Raw genomic sequence first — 16675 nt, 5'->3', positions numbered from 1 at the left:
AGCTGTGTACATAGCATCATTCACAATAGGTAAACTCTGGAAACTACTCAGGTTTTCATCAACAGATGAATAAACAAAAGGAAGTTTATACATACGAGAGAATATTACTGAGCCTTACAAAGTAAGGAAATTTACAAATATGCTGCAAGATGAACCTTGACGTGCTAAGTGAAATGGGTCATTCATGTAAAGACAATACTGTATGATTCTACTTATATCAGTTATCTAGAGTAGTCATATTGATAGAAAAAGTACAATACTATTTGCCAAAAGTTAGGGAAATTGGGTAATGGTTAGTTATTTAATGGGCATAGAGTTTCAATTTTGCAAGATAAAAAGGGTTCTAGAGATGGTGGTGATGGTTGCACACTAGTATGAATGTTCTTAATGGCACTGAACTGTACACTTAAAATTGATTATGATGGTGAATTTTATGTATGTTTTACACACAAAAAAGGGAAAAAAGGCCACAGTACTGCACAGAACTTGTGGGACCTTCAGCATACCAAGACACTCTAGGTCTCTCTTTTTTTTTTTTTTTTTTTTTTTGAGATAGGGTCTTGCTCTGTCACCCAGCCTGGAGTGCAGTGGTGAGATCTTGGCTCACTGCACCCTCCGCTTCCCAGATTCAAGCGATTCTCATGCTTCAGCCTCTTGAGTAGCTGGTATTACAGGTGCGCACCGCCACACCCAGCTAATTTTTGTATTTTTAGTAGAGACGGGATTTCGCCATGTTGTCCAGGCTGGTCTTGAACTCCTGATCTCAAGTGATCTGCCCACCTCGGCCTCTGATAGTGCTGGGGTTACAGGCGTGAGCCACTGCGCCTAGTCTCTAGGTCTCTTTCCTACTTGTTCTCAGCAGTGTTTTTTTCGTTTTTCTATCCATGAGGGACCTGTTTCTACACAGTCCATTTGGATTTTAGTAGGCATTTAGATTTGATCCCCAGGATTGTCTCCCCTGTCTCCTCCCCCCTTCACTGTAGACCTGGACCTCACTCCCAGACCCAGGGCCTATGATAACCACTTCCCTTTATTGAGGAGGGATAATTTTAATTTCCTCTGCACACTATTCACAGACATGTATATCAAATATATATCTGATAATTTAAGCAAATAGAAATTTTTTGCTCAGAAATAAATCTTTAAGAATATGAGAAGAAATTAGCAGCATATAGTGTCCAGAAAAGGTGGGAGAGAACTTCTTAGGTATGGAAAGTTTATATAATAGTTACGTAATGTGTAACTATTGATCACTAATTCTGTACCTGGGGTAAAGGTGTTGTTCAAGAAATGGAGAGCCAGGCCTGGTGTGGTGGCTCATGCCTGTAATCCCAGCACTTTGGGAGGCCGAGGCAGGCAGATCACTTAAGGCCAGGAGTTCGAGACCAGCCTCGCCAACATAGCGAAACCCCATTTCCACTAAAAACAGAAAAATTAGCTGGATGTGGTGGTGCACACCTGTAATCCCAGCTGCTTGGGAGGCTAAGGCAAGATAATTGCTTGAACCTGGGAGGCAGAGGTTACAGTGAGCTGAGATCATGCCACTGCACTCCAGCCTAGGTGACAGAGCCAGACTCCATCTCAAAAAAAAAAAAAGTGGATAAATAAGAAGTCACTGCTTGCACAATAAAGAAATAAGTGGGCCGGGCACAGTGGCTCATATCTGTAATCCCAGCACTTTGGGAGGGTGAGGCAGATGGATCATGAGGTCAGGAGTTTGAGACCAGCCTGGCCATCATGGTGAAACCCCAGCTCTACTAAAAATACAAAAAATTAGCCAGGCATGGTGGCGCACGCCTGTAATCCCAGCTACTCAGGAGGCTAAGGCAGGAGAATTGCTTGAACCCGGGAGGCGGAGGTTGCAGTGAGCCAAGATCGCATCACTGCACTCTAGCCTGGGCAACAGAGTGGGACTCCATCTCAAAAAAAACAAAACAAAACAAACAAAAACTCTGCAAGGAAATGAAGCAAGTGATCCCTCTTGGAGTGGATTTCATGAAGTACCTTTAAATGGCAGAACATCAGGTTTCCATTTCCAAAAATATTTTTCTTCATGCTCTGACTGAAATAGTGACTGGTGTTGGAGAAACGGGTGGAAGATAGCGTAATAAACCAAATTGTTCTTTCTAGTGAGGAAGGCATGAATCACCCAAAACTAATAATCACGGAATTTACTTACAAGGTATGGAAGAATAAGCAACCATAGAAGAAATCAGTATAGTTGTCACATAACTAATTTACGAGCATTAGTTCTGTTTCCCAGGCCGGGTTCTATCTTGTTCTCAAGGAATGGTTACATCTTCAGTGTAAATTGTGGATACCGTTGAGAGAAGTTTTACTTTCTACTTTATGAAAATGATGATGATGACAATAATACCGCAATATGAATACTGCTAATGGAAACACTTTATGCCCAGGCACGGTGGCTCACGCCTGTAATCCCAGTACTTTGGGAGGCCAAGGTGTGCAGATAGCTTGAGGTCAGGAGTTCGAGATCAGCGTGGCCTACATGGTGAAACCCCATCTCTACTAAAAATATAAAAATTATCCGGGCGTGGTGGTACACGCCTGTAATTCCAGCTACTCGGGAGGCTGAGGCAGGAGAATCGCCTGAACCTGGGAAGCGGAGGTTGCAGTGAGCTGAGATCATGCCACTGCACTCCAACATGTGTGACAGAGTGAGACCCTACCTCAAACAAAACAAAACAAAATGCTTTAGACAGAATTACTGTCAAGCACGTCACTATGCACCTTCTGTGGGGTAGCTTATTACATTTTACCTGTCTACTGATGCCCCAGCATGGCCACAGCCTGAACTGCAGCACCTTCCTGCACTCCTTTTTTGTTGAACAAGTAAATGCTACTTCTTGTTGCCTTGGTACTAGGTCTGTGCAGAGCACAGAGAAAGATGAATCCAGCCAGAGACTGCCCCAGAGTAACTCCCAGAGGTGGAATGAGTGAGATAATGCTGGGATTGAGATGTTTGATGTAATCTCGTGTCTGTTTTTTCTTTTGTTGCCTGTGTGTTTGAGTTCTTATCCACAAAATCGTTGCATAGACAAGGTCATGTAGAATTTTCCTGTCTTCTTTTAGTAGTTTTACAGTTTCAAGTCTTACATGTGAGTCCGTAATCCATTTTGAGTGGATTTTTGTGTATGGTGAAAGATAGGGGTCCAGTTTCAATGTTCTGCATGTTGATAATCCAGTTTTCCCATCACCATTCATTGAAGAGACTGTCCTTTCTCCAATCTGTGTTTTTGGCACCTTTGTCAGAAATCGTTGGTAAGTGTGTAGATTTATTTCTGGTTTCTCTATTCTGTTCCACTGGTCTATGTGTCTATGTTTATGCCAGTACGGTGCTTTTTTGGTTATTTTAGATTTGTAGTCTTATTATGAAGTCAGACTCAAGATTGCTTTGGCTATTTTTGTGGTTCCATATGAATTTTAGGATAATTTTTTCAATTTCTGTGAAGTATGGCTTTCATATTTTGATAGGGATCACACTTGAATCTGTAAATTGCCTTGGGTGGTATGGACATTTAAAGAATACTCTGAGCTGGGCATGGTGGCTCACATCTGTATTCACAGCACTTTGGCAGGCAGAGGCAGAAGGATCACTTGAGCCCAGTAGTTTGAGACCAGCCTAGGAAACATAGTGAGACCTCGTCTCTACAACAAATTTTTAAAAAATTAGCTGGGCATGGTGGTGTGTGCCTGTAGTCTCAGCTGAGGCAGGAACGTCACTTGAGCCCGGAACATCAAGGCTGCAGTAAGCTGTGATCACAGCACTGCACTCCAACCTGGGTGACAGAGTGAGACTCTGTCTCAAAAAAAAAAAAAAAAAATATTTTTTCAGTCCATGAACACAGACTATCTTCTTATTTATTTGTGTCCTCTTCAGTTTATTTCACCGGCATTTTATAGTTTTCATTGTGGAGCTCTTTCACCTCTTTGGTTGTATTTATTCCTAAATATTTTATTTTTGTAGCTATCATCTATGGAATTGGTTTCTTGATTCCTTTTTCTAATAGTTTACTGTTGGCATATAGAAACACTACTGATTTTTTTTTTTTTTTTTTGAGACAAAGTCTTGCTCTCTTGCCCAGGCTAGAGTGCAATGGCACAATCTCGGCTCACTGCAACCTCTGCCTCCCAGGTTCAAGCGATTCTCCTGCCTCAGCCTCCCAAGTAGCTGGGACTACAGGCATCTGCCACCACACCCGGCTAATTTTTTTTTTTGTATTTTTAGTAGAGATGAGGTTTCACCATATTGGCCAGGCTACTGGCCAATACTGATTTTTATATGTTGATTTTCGTATCCTGCAACTTTGCTGAATTTCTTTTAGTTCTAACAGTTTTTTGGTGGTGTCTTTAGGGTTTTCTTTTTTCTTTTTCTTTTTCTTTTCTTTTCTTTTTTTTTTTTTTTTTTTTGAGACGGAGTCTTGCTGTGTTGCCCAGGCTGGAGTGCAGTGGCACAATCTCGGCTCATTGCAACTTCCGCCTCCCAGGTTCAAGCAATTCTGTCTCAGCCTCCTGAGTAGCTGGGATTACAGGCGTCCACCACCATGCCCAGCTAATTTTTGTATTTTTAGTAGAGACGGGGTTTCACCATGTTGGTCAGGCTGGTCTCAAACTCCTGATCTCGTGATTCACCCGCCTTGGCCTCGCAAAGTGCTGGGATTACAGGCGTGAGCCACCGCGCCTGGCAGGGTTTTCTATATATACAATCTTGTCTGCAAAAATATAATTTTACTTCTTTTCCAATTTGGATGGCTTTTCTCCTTCCTTCTCTCCCTTCCTTTGCTGTTCTTTTTTGTCTAATAATTCTGATGAGGGCTTCCAATACAACATTGAATGGAAGTGGTGGGAGTGCTTATCTTATTCCAGATCTTAGAGAAAAAGCTTTCCATTTTTTTCCTGTTCAGTATGATGTTTGCTGTAGGTTTGTCATATAAAGCTTTTATTGTGTTGAGATATGTTCCTTCTATACCTAATTTGTTGTGAGTTTTTTTGTTTTGTTTTGTTTTCTTTTGTTTGAGACGGAGTCTCACTCTGTTGCCAGGCTGGAGTGCAGTGGCACGATCTCAGCTCACTGCATCCTCTGCCTCCTGGGTTCAAGTGATCCTCCTGCCTCAGCCTCCCCAGTAGCTGGGACTACAGGCGTATGCCACCACGCCCAGCTAATTTTTTGTATTTTTAGTAGAGATGGGGTTTCACCATGCTAGCCAGGATGGTCTCGATCTCTTGACCTCATGATCCTGCCTTGACCTGCATGATCCTACAGTGCTGGGATTACAGGCGTGAGCCACTGCGCCTGGCCCTGTTGTGAGTTTTTATCATGAATTATATGGAATGTTATCAAATCATTTTCTGCATATATTGAAATGATTTTTTTTCTTGTTGATTCTGTTACTGTGATGTATCATGTTTATTGGTTTCCATATGTTGAACTATCCCTACACCCATGGGATGCATCCCACTTGGTCAGGGTGAATGGTCTGTTCAATGTGCTGTTGAATTCAGTTTGCATGTATTTTGTTGAGGATTTTTGCATCTGTATTAATCAGGGATATTGGCCTGTACTTTTTAGTTGTGTTTGTTTGGTAGAATTCAGCAGTGAAGCCATCAGGTCCTGGGCTTTTCTTTGATGGGACACTTTTTATTACTGATTTAACCTCATTACTTCTTATTAGTCTATTCAGATTTTCTGTTTCTTCACGACTCAATTTTGATAGGTTGTACGTGCCCAGGAATTCATCCATTTCTTCTAGGTTTTCCAATTCATTGGCGTGTAGTTGTTCATAATAGTCTGTTTTATAATTCTTTGTATTTCTTTAGTATAAGTTGGAATGACCCTGTTTTTTTTTGTTGTTGTTGTTTTGAGACAGAGTCTTGTTCTGTCGCCCAGGCTGGAGTGCAGTGGTGCGATCTCGGCTCGCTGCAACCTCCCCGTCCCATGTTCAAGTGATTCTCCTGTCTCAGCTTCCCGAGTAGCTGGGATTACAGGCATGCGCCACCATGCCCAGCTAATTTTTTCTATTTTTAGTAGAGACGGGGTTTTACCATGTTGGCCAGGCTTGTCTCGAACTCCTGACCTCAAGTGATCCTCCCTCCTCGGCCTTCCAAAGTGCTGGGATTATAGGCATGAGCCATCACACCCAGCCGACTCCTTTTTTCTTTTTTTTCTTTTCCTTTTTTTTTTTGAGATGAAGTCTCGCTGTTGCCTCCCAGGCTGGAGTGCAATGGCGCGATCTCGACTCACTGTCACCTCTGCCTCCCCAGTTGAAGCGATTCTCCTGCCTCAGCCTCCTGAGTAGCTGGGATTACAGGCGTCCGCCACCACACCTGGCTAATTTTTGTATTTTTAGTAGAGATGGGGTCCATCATGTTGGCTAGGCTGGTCTCGAACTCCTGACCTCAGGTGATCCACCCGCCTGGCCTCCCAAAGTGCTGGGATTATAGGTGTGAGCCACCATGCCCAGCCAACTCCTTTTTTTTCACCTCTGAATTTCTTTATTTGAATCTGCTATTTTTATCTAGTGAGTCAGGCTAGAGCTTTGTTGATTTTACCTTTTTAAAAAACTCTTCATTTTGTTGATCTTTCTTTTTTTTTTTTTTTGAGACAGAGTCTCACTCTGTCACCCAGGCTGGAGTGCAGTGACGCGATCTCGGCTCACTGTAACCTCTGCCTCCCGGGCTCAAGTGATTCTCCTGCCTCAGCCTCCGGAGTAGCTGGGACTACAGGCATGTGCCACTACGCCTGGCTAATTTTTTTTTCTTGTGTTTTTAGTACAGATGGGATTTCAATGTGTTAGCCAAGATGGTCTCGATCTCCTGACCTCGTGATCCACCTGCCTTGGCCTCCCAAAGTGCTAGGATTACAGGCGTGAACCACCGCACCTGGCCTCGTGTTGTTTTTTAGTCTCTATTTCATTTATTATAGCAAATACTACTACCTCACCAGTGTGGTTGCCCAGATGATTTATGATGTTAATAAGCTATAGCAACTCAAAGATATCTTGTGCTAATCATGAGAATCACTCTGTATCCTGCCAACTATACCAATTGTAATAATTTAGGATCTTTAAAATGTAGAGCACCCTTTCAATGATTATGAGAGACATAAGATGGAAATAAGGATTTTGTTACTTACAGGTCCTGGAGGATACACAGCATACACGGAGGCCACACACACAGAGGGACCACATGGAGAGAAAGGGAGAAATGGATGAACCCATGGGTCCGTACCTTTATTAGAGTCCAGGGTGTTACCGAAAGTTTCCCCTAGGGATACGGCTGGGCAAGGTGCCTCACGCCCGTAATCCCAGCACTTTGGGAGGCCGAGGCAGGCGGATCACGAGGTCAGGAGATCAAGACTATCCTGGCTAAGATGGTGAAACCCTGTCTCTATTAAAAATACAAAAAATTGGCCGGGTGTGGTGGCACGCGCCTATAGTCCCAGCTACTTGGGAGGCTGAGGCAGGAGAATTGCTTGAATCCGGGAGGTGGAGGTTGCAGTGAGCCGAGAGCACGCCACTGCACTCCAGTCTAGGCGACAGAGCTAGACGCTGACTCAAAAAAAAAAAAAAAAAAAAAAAGTTTCCCCTAGGGAATTTTAATTGGTGGGTTTAAAGCAAGCAGGCACAAGTTCAAGGAGGTCACCGTGTGACTGAGCGGTGGTCACTGTAGCACACCTACACAGTTCATACGAAGCGTGGGGGTCAGTGAGGCCAGTATGAACGTTATATCTAGCTGCCCTATAATGAGGTGGTCACTGGGAATCAGTTGTCTAAGGCAGATACATGGATTCACTACACTGAGGAACTGGGAGGAGGTAGAGAACAGGAAACTGTGTTAACAGTGAATAAACCCTGCTTCTGGTATGAGAAAGTTAAACTTGTATTTAAAATGGATGTCAAGGCAACACAAAATTATGAGAATTCACTACAAGTTTTGAGAATCAGTGAAATCCAACCATGGTTCACAGGGTTAATCGCTTTCTTAACAACCTATGAAAGTTAAATCAGCCAGGCACAGTGGCTCATGCCTGTAATCCCAGCACTTTGGGAGGCTGAATCAGGAGAACTGCTTGAGTTCAGGAGTTTGAGACCAGCCTGGGCAATACAGTGAGACCTCATCTCTACCAAAAATTTAAATATTAGCCAAGCATGTTGGTGCCCACCTGTAGTCCCAGTTACTGAAGAGGCTGGGGTGGGAGGATTGCTTGAGCCCAGGAGGTGGAGGTTGCAGTGAGCCAAGATTAAGCCACTGCACCCCAGCATGGGTGAGAGACCAAGACCCTGTCTCAAAAACAAACAGAAATGGTAAATCATGTAAATAAAAGCAAACAACGTGTTATTTTTTTATCTATTAATTGCATATAGTCCTCCAGAAAACCGGTTTGAGTCATTTTCCAGAAAGGGAGTCAGTGGAGCTCCTTGTAGTGAGGGCACGTTAATATCTGTATACTCTCCCTGGGGTGTGGATGTTTTAGGGTTGTGCTGAGATCTCCAATGTTTACAGCAGGTTGATGGTAAGCTTAAAATATTCTGTGTTGGCTGGGCACGGTGGTTCACACCTGTAATCCCAGCACTTTGGGAGGCTGAGGCGGGTGGATCATTTGAGGTCAGGAGTTCGAGACCAGCCTGGCCAACATGGTGAAACCCCGTCTCTACTAAAAATGCAAAAAAATTAGCAAGGTTTGGTGAGGCATGCCTGTAATCTAAGCTACTCTGGAGGCTGACCAGGAGAATTGCTTGACGTGGGAGGTGGAGGTTGCAGTGAGCTGAGATCATGCTCAAAAAAATAAATAAAATAAATATTCTGTGTCCTCAATGATCAGGTGGTGACACAGGTTTGGGGGAACAGAAGCAAATACAATGAACGAGGTTCCTACTCGAGATATCACAGTCTATCCTGGAAGACAAATGCAAATGATTATATCAGAGGATCGGAGAGAATCACAGGTGTATTTAACCTGAGTCCTCTTTGAAAGGGACAGTTATTTATACAATGCTTAATGTTTAGCTACAGAAATAATTGGGTGGGTCAATGGTGGTGGGGTGGGGTTGAGAGAGATCCAGATGGATAAACTGGACATGTACATCCCCAGCCACAGAGCACCTGGTGACAACCATGTACTGTGAAGGTCAGGTGGCCACTGAAACAGAGAAAAAAGGGAAGAGCTCACATTTGATTAGTTCTTTTCATAAGTGTTAATGTGAAAATAATAGTTCGCTGGCATCTCTGTTTTCTAAAAGGAATACTTATTTGCCAATTTTAAAATATATTTATTTAATTAAATCTTTTTAGAGACAGAGTCTCATTCTGTTGCCCAGGCTGGAGTGCAGTGGCACAATCTTGGCTAGCTGCAGTGCTGACCTCTTAGGCTCAAGTGATCCTCCTGCCTCAGCCTTTTGAGTAGCTGGGAGCATAGATGTGCATCACCATGCACTGCTAAGTTTTTAAATTTTTTTCTAGAGATGAAAATCTGTGCTGCCCAAGCTGGTCTTGAATTCCTGGGCTCAAGCGATCCTCCCACTGCAGCCTCCCAAAGTGCTGGGATTACAGGCACAAGCCATTACTTATGCCCACTCCAGTGTTTTAATCCATATGAAATATTTTAAGATTTTCTTCCTCTGCTTTATATATAAACACAGGAGGAAACCTAGGACTCTGCTGGTTTCTTTTTCAAACAGTACTATTGAGAGTCTTTGTCTCATGTAGCTGATGAGTGCTGGTGAGAAGCAGGTGAGGAACCTGCAGTGGGCAGCAGCACCTGCAGCCAGTGACTCCAACCTGAGGCCAGTCTGGAGCCTGCAAAGGAGGGAAATGGAGCTCCTCACGTGGCTTTCTGGGCAGCCTCCTGTCTCTGTAGGTGACCTCCGGTTGCTCAGAACAGCTACAGGAGTGCAGATTGTGAGAAGCAGAGGCCTGGAAAGCAAAAGATTCATGTGAAGACATGCTTGGGGTGTTCTGTCCTTTTTCAGGCTGTAACTATTTTCTGGGCAATGTGTTTGTTTTGGCATACATAGGGTCATTGTGGTCCAACTGTAAATTGTATATATGAAGTAAATCTGGCATGGTCAGGCTCAGATAAAGACTCATTTTGGAGAAAGGATTTATGTAGCTGATAGTTTATGTAGGTTAGAATCTTAAACTGACTCCAGGTAAGAGTCTCCTGCAGGTGTAAATGAAGGTCTTGAAGGAGGCAGTTTGTCCGCACTGTGTGGAGAGTACATAAGGGCATGTTGGGCTCCCAGAGTTAAATCCTTAGGTTTCCATACCTCATCAGGAGGGTCTGATCGACCTGGGCATCCATTTCAGTAGTCAGAGTCTGACTCCCAAGATTAAGAATATGTTAAACCTGATTGCAGGTTTTCCTTGTGAACTGTGGGTGAAGCCTGCTTGCCTGAGCTAGTTCAAATGTTTGCTTTCCTTTTGATTCCTTTATGGAATAATGCTGCCATATAACTATGCATTTAATAATTTTTCCATGCCTTTATTAATTTTATTCCCACGTTGGCATGGTGGTGGTGGTGGTGGTTGTTTTTGTTTTTGTTTTTTCTGGGCTGAAAATGATAGACTGAGAGATAAGGTGAGAGAATGGCTTGGCCATGGCACCAACTGCCCCATCCCAAATTCCTGATCTCTGGAGGACATCAGGCCCTCCCCGCTCTTCCAGTGTGGCCTGGTTTGGACTCGGCTTCCTCTTGCTCTGAGGGAAGATGTCTCCATTGGACACTGAGTCTGGAATTCCTTCTGCACATCTGTGACCTGGAAGAGGCAGAAAGGGCCCACCGAGTACAGGAAGAGGCCAGTAGTAGTAGCTCTCGAAAGCCTGGGGACAATTGTGTTGATGCCTCCAGCGGAGCCTGATTTGGTTGCCTAGAGGAAGCTGGGCCTGCTATTGGCTGCGGCTACAGCCTATCCCTGCAGCCACCTAGTAGATGACTTTTATGACGCAGTGGGTGGAGGCCGAATCTATCCAATCAGGGGCGCTGGGGCGTGCTCTGAACAGTCCAATCGGGTGCGCCGTCAGGATGCCTGGGCAACGGTCAACAAGTCAGCGGGGCAGGTCGTTTCTGCAGAGGACGCCACAGGTGGTGCTGCTGCAGCCTCTGTCGTGCTGTGACCAGCTCTGACCAGAGGAGGCATAGTAAGGAAGCCAGGACACCTGGAAGCCAGGATACGGTCTGTGTGCGGGGCCTGGAGTCCCTAGACTTGGAGGAGGGGCTGGTTGGAATCCAGCCGGATCCAGTTGTGGAGGGACCCGGGCCTCCCCGTGGCGACTTCGGGATCTGGGACTTGAGTCCCCCTGGCGCAGATCGTCCCTCGGGCCCCTCTGCCGCGGGGTGGGTCTGGGCCGGCAGCCACGACCCCGGGCGTCCTATCCCGTCAGCCCGTGGCGACCGCAGCCCCGCGTCTCTCCAGATTGTGCGGGGTCACGGGAGGGTCATGGGGGGAATCCCGCCTCAGTTGTGTGGTTAGTGTGGGAGGAGCTGTGGTCTGTGGGATCCTCAGTCCCTCATCTTTCCCTGGGGTACTGGTTTCTCTCCAGGTCTGGTAAATGTATGGGAAGCAGCGTCCCAAAGACACGACCCCGGCCCTCATACAGGGGCTGCGAATAAATTCCTCCTTGCATTTCCAAAGGCCAGCTTTCCTCCAATTCACAACTTTATCAGGTTTTTGTCCGTCATTCTACATTTCCAACAAACACAGTATTAGAATTGCTTATTCGTTTTTCCCTACAAAGCAATGGATGTGGATGGCTTTTTTTTTTGAGACGGAGTCTCGCTCTGTTGCCAGGCTGGAGTGCAGTGGTGAAATCTCAGCTCACTGCAACCTCCGCCTCCTGGGTTCAAGCGATTCTCCTGCCTCAGCTTCCCAAGTAGCTGGAATTACAGGCGCGCACCACCATGCCCAGCTAATTTTTTGTATTTTTAGTAGAGACGGGGTTTCATCATATTGGCCGGGATGGTGTCCATCTCTTAACCTCGTGATCTGCCCGCCTCGGCCTCACAAAGTGCTGGTATTACAGGCGTGAGCCACCACACCCAGCCAACTTTATCAGCTTTTTGTCCTTCATTCTACATTTCCAACAAACACAGTATTAGAATTATTCATTTTTCCCTACAAAGCAATGGATGGCTCTTTTTAAGAGATTTGTTTTCTCTTTGTGGACTTTTCCTCTGAGAGGAAAGCAGAGAGTAAGCACCTGGCGCTCTACCGTAAAAAACCTTTGTGCCTCTCCTTTCATCTTCCCTAGGCACAGACACCTTATCAGAATGTCTTTGGGTTGAGGTTCCTTTTTGGAAACTTTACGGGGTGATGTATCCTTAGCCCATCCTCTATCCTCCCCTGGTCTTAGATTTCAGAACTGCCTGGGGCTGACCCAAGATGCCTACAGCTGCCAAGTCTCTAGGAGGATCTAGTGAATTATGAGCTTCTCGGTTATCTTCTCAGAGATGGGTTTGAGGCCTCTCAGGGGAGCAGCTGGATACCCTGGGCTGGAAAGAGTCTCCTGGTATCCCCTTCAAATAGCCAACCCCTGGGGCACTCAGCTTTTCTTCCCCAACCCCAGTTTCCATTCCTTTGGGGATACTGGGGGTCACCCAATCAGATGCTGGTATTGAGGGGTATTGATTCTTGCCTTCTGGATTCTCTCAGACTACAGAAGGGTGAAAAACTATACCGAAGGACAAGAAAAAACCCACGCAAGCATGGCAGTGCAAGAAAACTGAAAAGTGAAATGCATTTTGGGTACACGGGGGTGTACAATGCATTGTCTTATCTTGGGATGGTGATCATTGAGCACTTCATTGAGGGTGAGGGGGTGTCCCATGTGACAGGATGACCTGACCTGACACTTGAGGTCAGCACTACCTCTCCCTGGGTTGGTCACCTTGAAAAGGTTTGTTCAGCCAGGCGCGGTGGCTCATGCCTGTAATCCCAGCACTTTGGGAGGCCGAGGCGGGAGGATCACCTGAAGTCAGGAGTTTGAGATCAGCCTGACCAACATGGAGAAACCCCGTCTCTACTAAAAATACAAAATTAGCCGGCTGTCCGGTGGCACATGCCTGTAATCCCAGCTACTTGGGAGGCTGAGGCAGGAGAATCGCTTGAACCCGGGCAGTGGAGGTTGCAGTGAGCCAAGAACACGCCATTGCACTCCAGCCTGGGCAACACGAGTGAAACTCCATCTCAAAAAAAAAAAGAAAGAATTAATCATTAGCTCACAGTCCCAGAGCTAGTAAGTGGCAAATCCAGGATTTGATACCAGAATTTTTTGACTCAAACCACCACTCCATTACCAGTTAGAGTTTAGGACAACATCAGGGAAGACCTGCCATGCCTTCCAATCTTGCCATGGTCTGGTCCTCACTGTGAGAATCGGAGCTTGCCTTTGCAGAGCTCTGTTCCTTTCTCCTACTCTTGTGAGGTGCACCTGTTTATAAAGCAACAGACTCCTTATTATTATACAAAGCAGATGCAGAGGAAGGAATCAACCCTTTTGGGGGCAAAGCTACCTTTTAAGAGGTGAACTTCCTCTACTCTGTCTCTGGCTGGAAGAGGGTGGCTTCTGTTTTTCCATACCCTGCTTCCCACCCCGTAGGTAGAGAGCAATGGCTAAGCACAGGCTCTGAAATCAGGTTGCTCTGGTTTGAATCCAAGCCCCACCACTGACTGACCCTGTGACCTTGCCTCTCCATGCCTCAGTTTCCTCACGTATAAAAGAGGTGATAATTATACCTACCTCATAGGGTTGCTGTGAAGATTGAATTAGAGCACTGGGTGTTAGCTATTACTATCTTCCACAATTACTATCCTTCAGATCAAGATCCCCTTGGAATAGATACACTGACATGGTTGACGTTTTAAAATTTTGGTTGTGTTTCATGTTATCATGTGGCCATAAGTTCTTTGATGGCAGGGAGCTTCTTAGTTTTTGTTTTTTTTTTTTTTTTTTTGTTGTTGTTTTTTTTTTTTTAGACAGAGTTTCACTCTTGTTGCCCAGGCTGGAGTGCAATGGTGCGATCTCGGCTTACCACAACCTCTGCCTCCCAGGTTCAAGTGACTCTCCTGCCTCAGCCTCCTAAGTAGCTGAGATTACAGGCGTGCGCCACCATGCCTGGCTAATTTTGTATTTTTAATAGAGACGGGATTTCCTTCATGTTGGTCAGGCTGGTCTCGAACTCCCCAACCGCCTCGGCCTCTCAAAGTGCTGGGATTACAGGTGTGAGCCACTGCACCCGGCTGGGAGCTTATTAGTCTTTGTTCCCCAATACTTAGACCAGTACCTGGCACATAGTAGATACCCCAATAAAAGCTTGTCGAATAGAGAAAAAAAATGAGTACCCTTTAGTGGAGAGCAGAGGCCTTAGGCCAGTGACTCCAAGCTAAGGCCAATTTTGAGCCTGTAAAGGGAGGTCACCAAAGGCCCATTTAGTTCTTCCTGGCGAGACTGTGCTGCAGGTTTCCTAGGGGATCCATAGGCAGATGCGGTTAGGGGTGGGATCTGCTGCCCTTTCTGTGGTTGTAGTTGTTATTGCCCTGGGGCTGTTTCTAGACACCCTCAAATAAAATCCAGATTTAGGTAAGAAGTGACCTTATTTGAATGAAGTATTGTAGTGATAGGAGGAAAGCACCAAGTATAATATTTGAAAGCATCTCAAAGGTTAGGTAAAGTTTTCTTTCATAGGGAGGAGCAAGCTAGATCAGTAGTAAAGTGAGACAGAGAGGGCAGGATGGAGGGGAGCAAAATCAGATGCTAGATTAGAGAATATTTGATCCTGAGGTCAGCCTGTTCTTAGGAGGGGTCATAAAGGTGGAGTTGGGTGCTTGCTCAGGCTACTGAAGGTGGGTCGAAGTTCAGGGGCCTGGAAGAAGGAAAGAAACTAAACCAAAGTGTGGGTTCACTGGTATTTTGTTTCAACTGATCAGTGAAGATAAAACTGTTTAGCTAATTGTTCATGAGGCAAAGAATGGGAATTTGGAGAGTGTGTGTCTGGCCTTATACATAGGTACACAGTGACATCACCTAAGTTGTAATGGGGAGGGTGTTATTTTGTAGTAGCCTCCTTCTCTAGATCACAGAAGATGGTGGTAGTGGTGGGGTTGCCGTTACCTACAGAACTAAGGTAAAATTCAACATGGTCAGCAGTTTGGTCTTCCATCCACAGAGTTGATTTAGTCAGAGTGTAATTTGTGCAAAATGAGAACATCTGTAAGAGTCAGACACCTTTGGGTTCTGTCTGCTAAAGAAAAGCTTTACGAATTTAAGAGTTTATTTGCGGCCGGGCGTGGTGGCTCATGCCTGTAATCCTAGCACTTTGGGAGGCCGAGGCGGGTGGATCACCTGAGGTCGGGAGTTTGAGACTAGCCTGGCCAACATGATGAAACCCCATCTCTACTAAAAATACAAAAAATTAGCAGGGCATGGTGGCAGGCACCTGTAATCCCAGCTACTGGAGAGGCTGAGGCAGGAGAATCGCTTGAACCTGGGAGGCGGAGGTTGCTGTGAGCCAAGATTGCACCATTGCAATCCAGCCTGGGCAACAATAGCAAAACTCTGTCTAAAAAAAAAAAAAAAAAAAAGGCCAGGCGTGGTGGCTCACGCCTGTAATCCCAGCACTTTGGGAGGCTGAGGCGGGTGGATCACGATGTCAGAGGTCAGGAGATCGAGACCATCCTGGCTAACACGGTGAAACCCTGTCTCTACTAAAAATACAAAAAATTAGCCAGGCGTGGTGGCGGGCGCCTGTGGTCCCAGCAGCTAGGGAGGCTGAGGCAGGAGAATGGTGTGAACCTGGGAGGTGGAGCTTGCAGTGAGCCAAGATTGCACCACTGCACTCCAGCCTGGGCGACAGAGCGAGACTCCGTCTCAAAAAAAAAAAAAAAAGGTGGAAGCTGTAAGGAATGTGCAAGCTCCTTGTAGGGAGTAAGCAAGAGATTGATCTTTTAGCTAAAGTCTTTTTTGGGGCAAGGCATTACCCAATCAGGTATATCTCTTGGAGTTCTGTGCCACTGGGGCAGAGCAGCTTCACACTCATTTTCTTTACAGAATATTGCTGCCATATAATTATAGTTTGCTGAAGCATTCAATAATTTTATTCCATGATTTGAGTGTAAGAGTTTTATTGTCTTGGTTGAAAATCTGGTTGGATTGAGTCATAAGGTCTGAAGAAGCAAAGAGAATTCTGGAAATAAAATACTTATGCTTAGTTTAAATAATAATATAGGCCAGGTGCAGTGGCTCATGCCTGTAATCCCAGCACTTTGGGAGGCTGAGGCTGGTGGATCACGAGGTCAGGAGTTTGAGACCAGCCTGGCCAACATAGAGAAACCCTGTCTTCACTAAAAATACAGAAAATTAGCTGGGCGTGGTGGTGGGCGCCTGTAATCCCAGCTACTCGGGAGTCTGAGACATGAGAATCGCTTGAACCTGGGAGGCAGAGGTTGCAGTGAGCCGAGATCACACCACTGCACTCCAGCCTGGGTGACAGTGCGAGACTCCGTCTCAAAGAAAAAAAAAAGAAATTATAATATAAACACCCACAGACTCACCACCCAGGTAAATAGGCTGTTGGCAGCACTGGTATGTGATCCTGATCTCACATCCCTTCTGCACCCAGAGGTGACCATGATGGTGATTTGTTGTTGTTATTCTTTATAG

At 45.5% G+C, this 16675-nt stretch overlaps 1 protein-coding gene across 2 annotated transcripts in view; it reads left to right on the top strand.

The window, feature by feature from the left end:
• Window positions 1–11076: 11076 nt before the first annotated feature.
• Window positions 11077–16675, top strand: part of ZNF709 (zinc finger protein 709) — a 52357-nt gene continuing 46758 nt past the window's right edge. Inside the window, exon 1 of one of the 2 annotated variants that reach the window (XM_054464080.2) lies at window positions 11077–11193. The gene's annotated coding sequence lies outside the window, so the exon portion shown is untranslated. The remainder of the gene's footprint in view (window positions 11194–16675) is intronic. The other variant, XM_054464083.2, reaches the window with a different exon arrangement.

This window comes from Pongo pygmaeus, chromosome 20 (assembly GCF_028885625.2).
Source record: "Pongo pygmaeus isolate AG05252 chromosome 20, NHGRI_mPonPyg2-v2.0_pri, whole genome shotgun sequence".
Lineage (NCBI taxonomy): Eukaryota > Metazoa > Chordata > Mammalia > Primates > Hominidae > Pongo > Pongo pygmaeus.
This window is presented reverse-complemented; position numbering and strand designations above follow the sequence as displayed.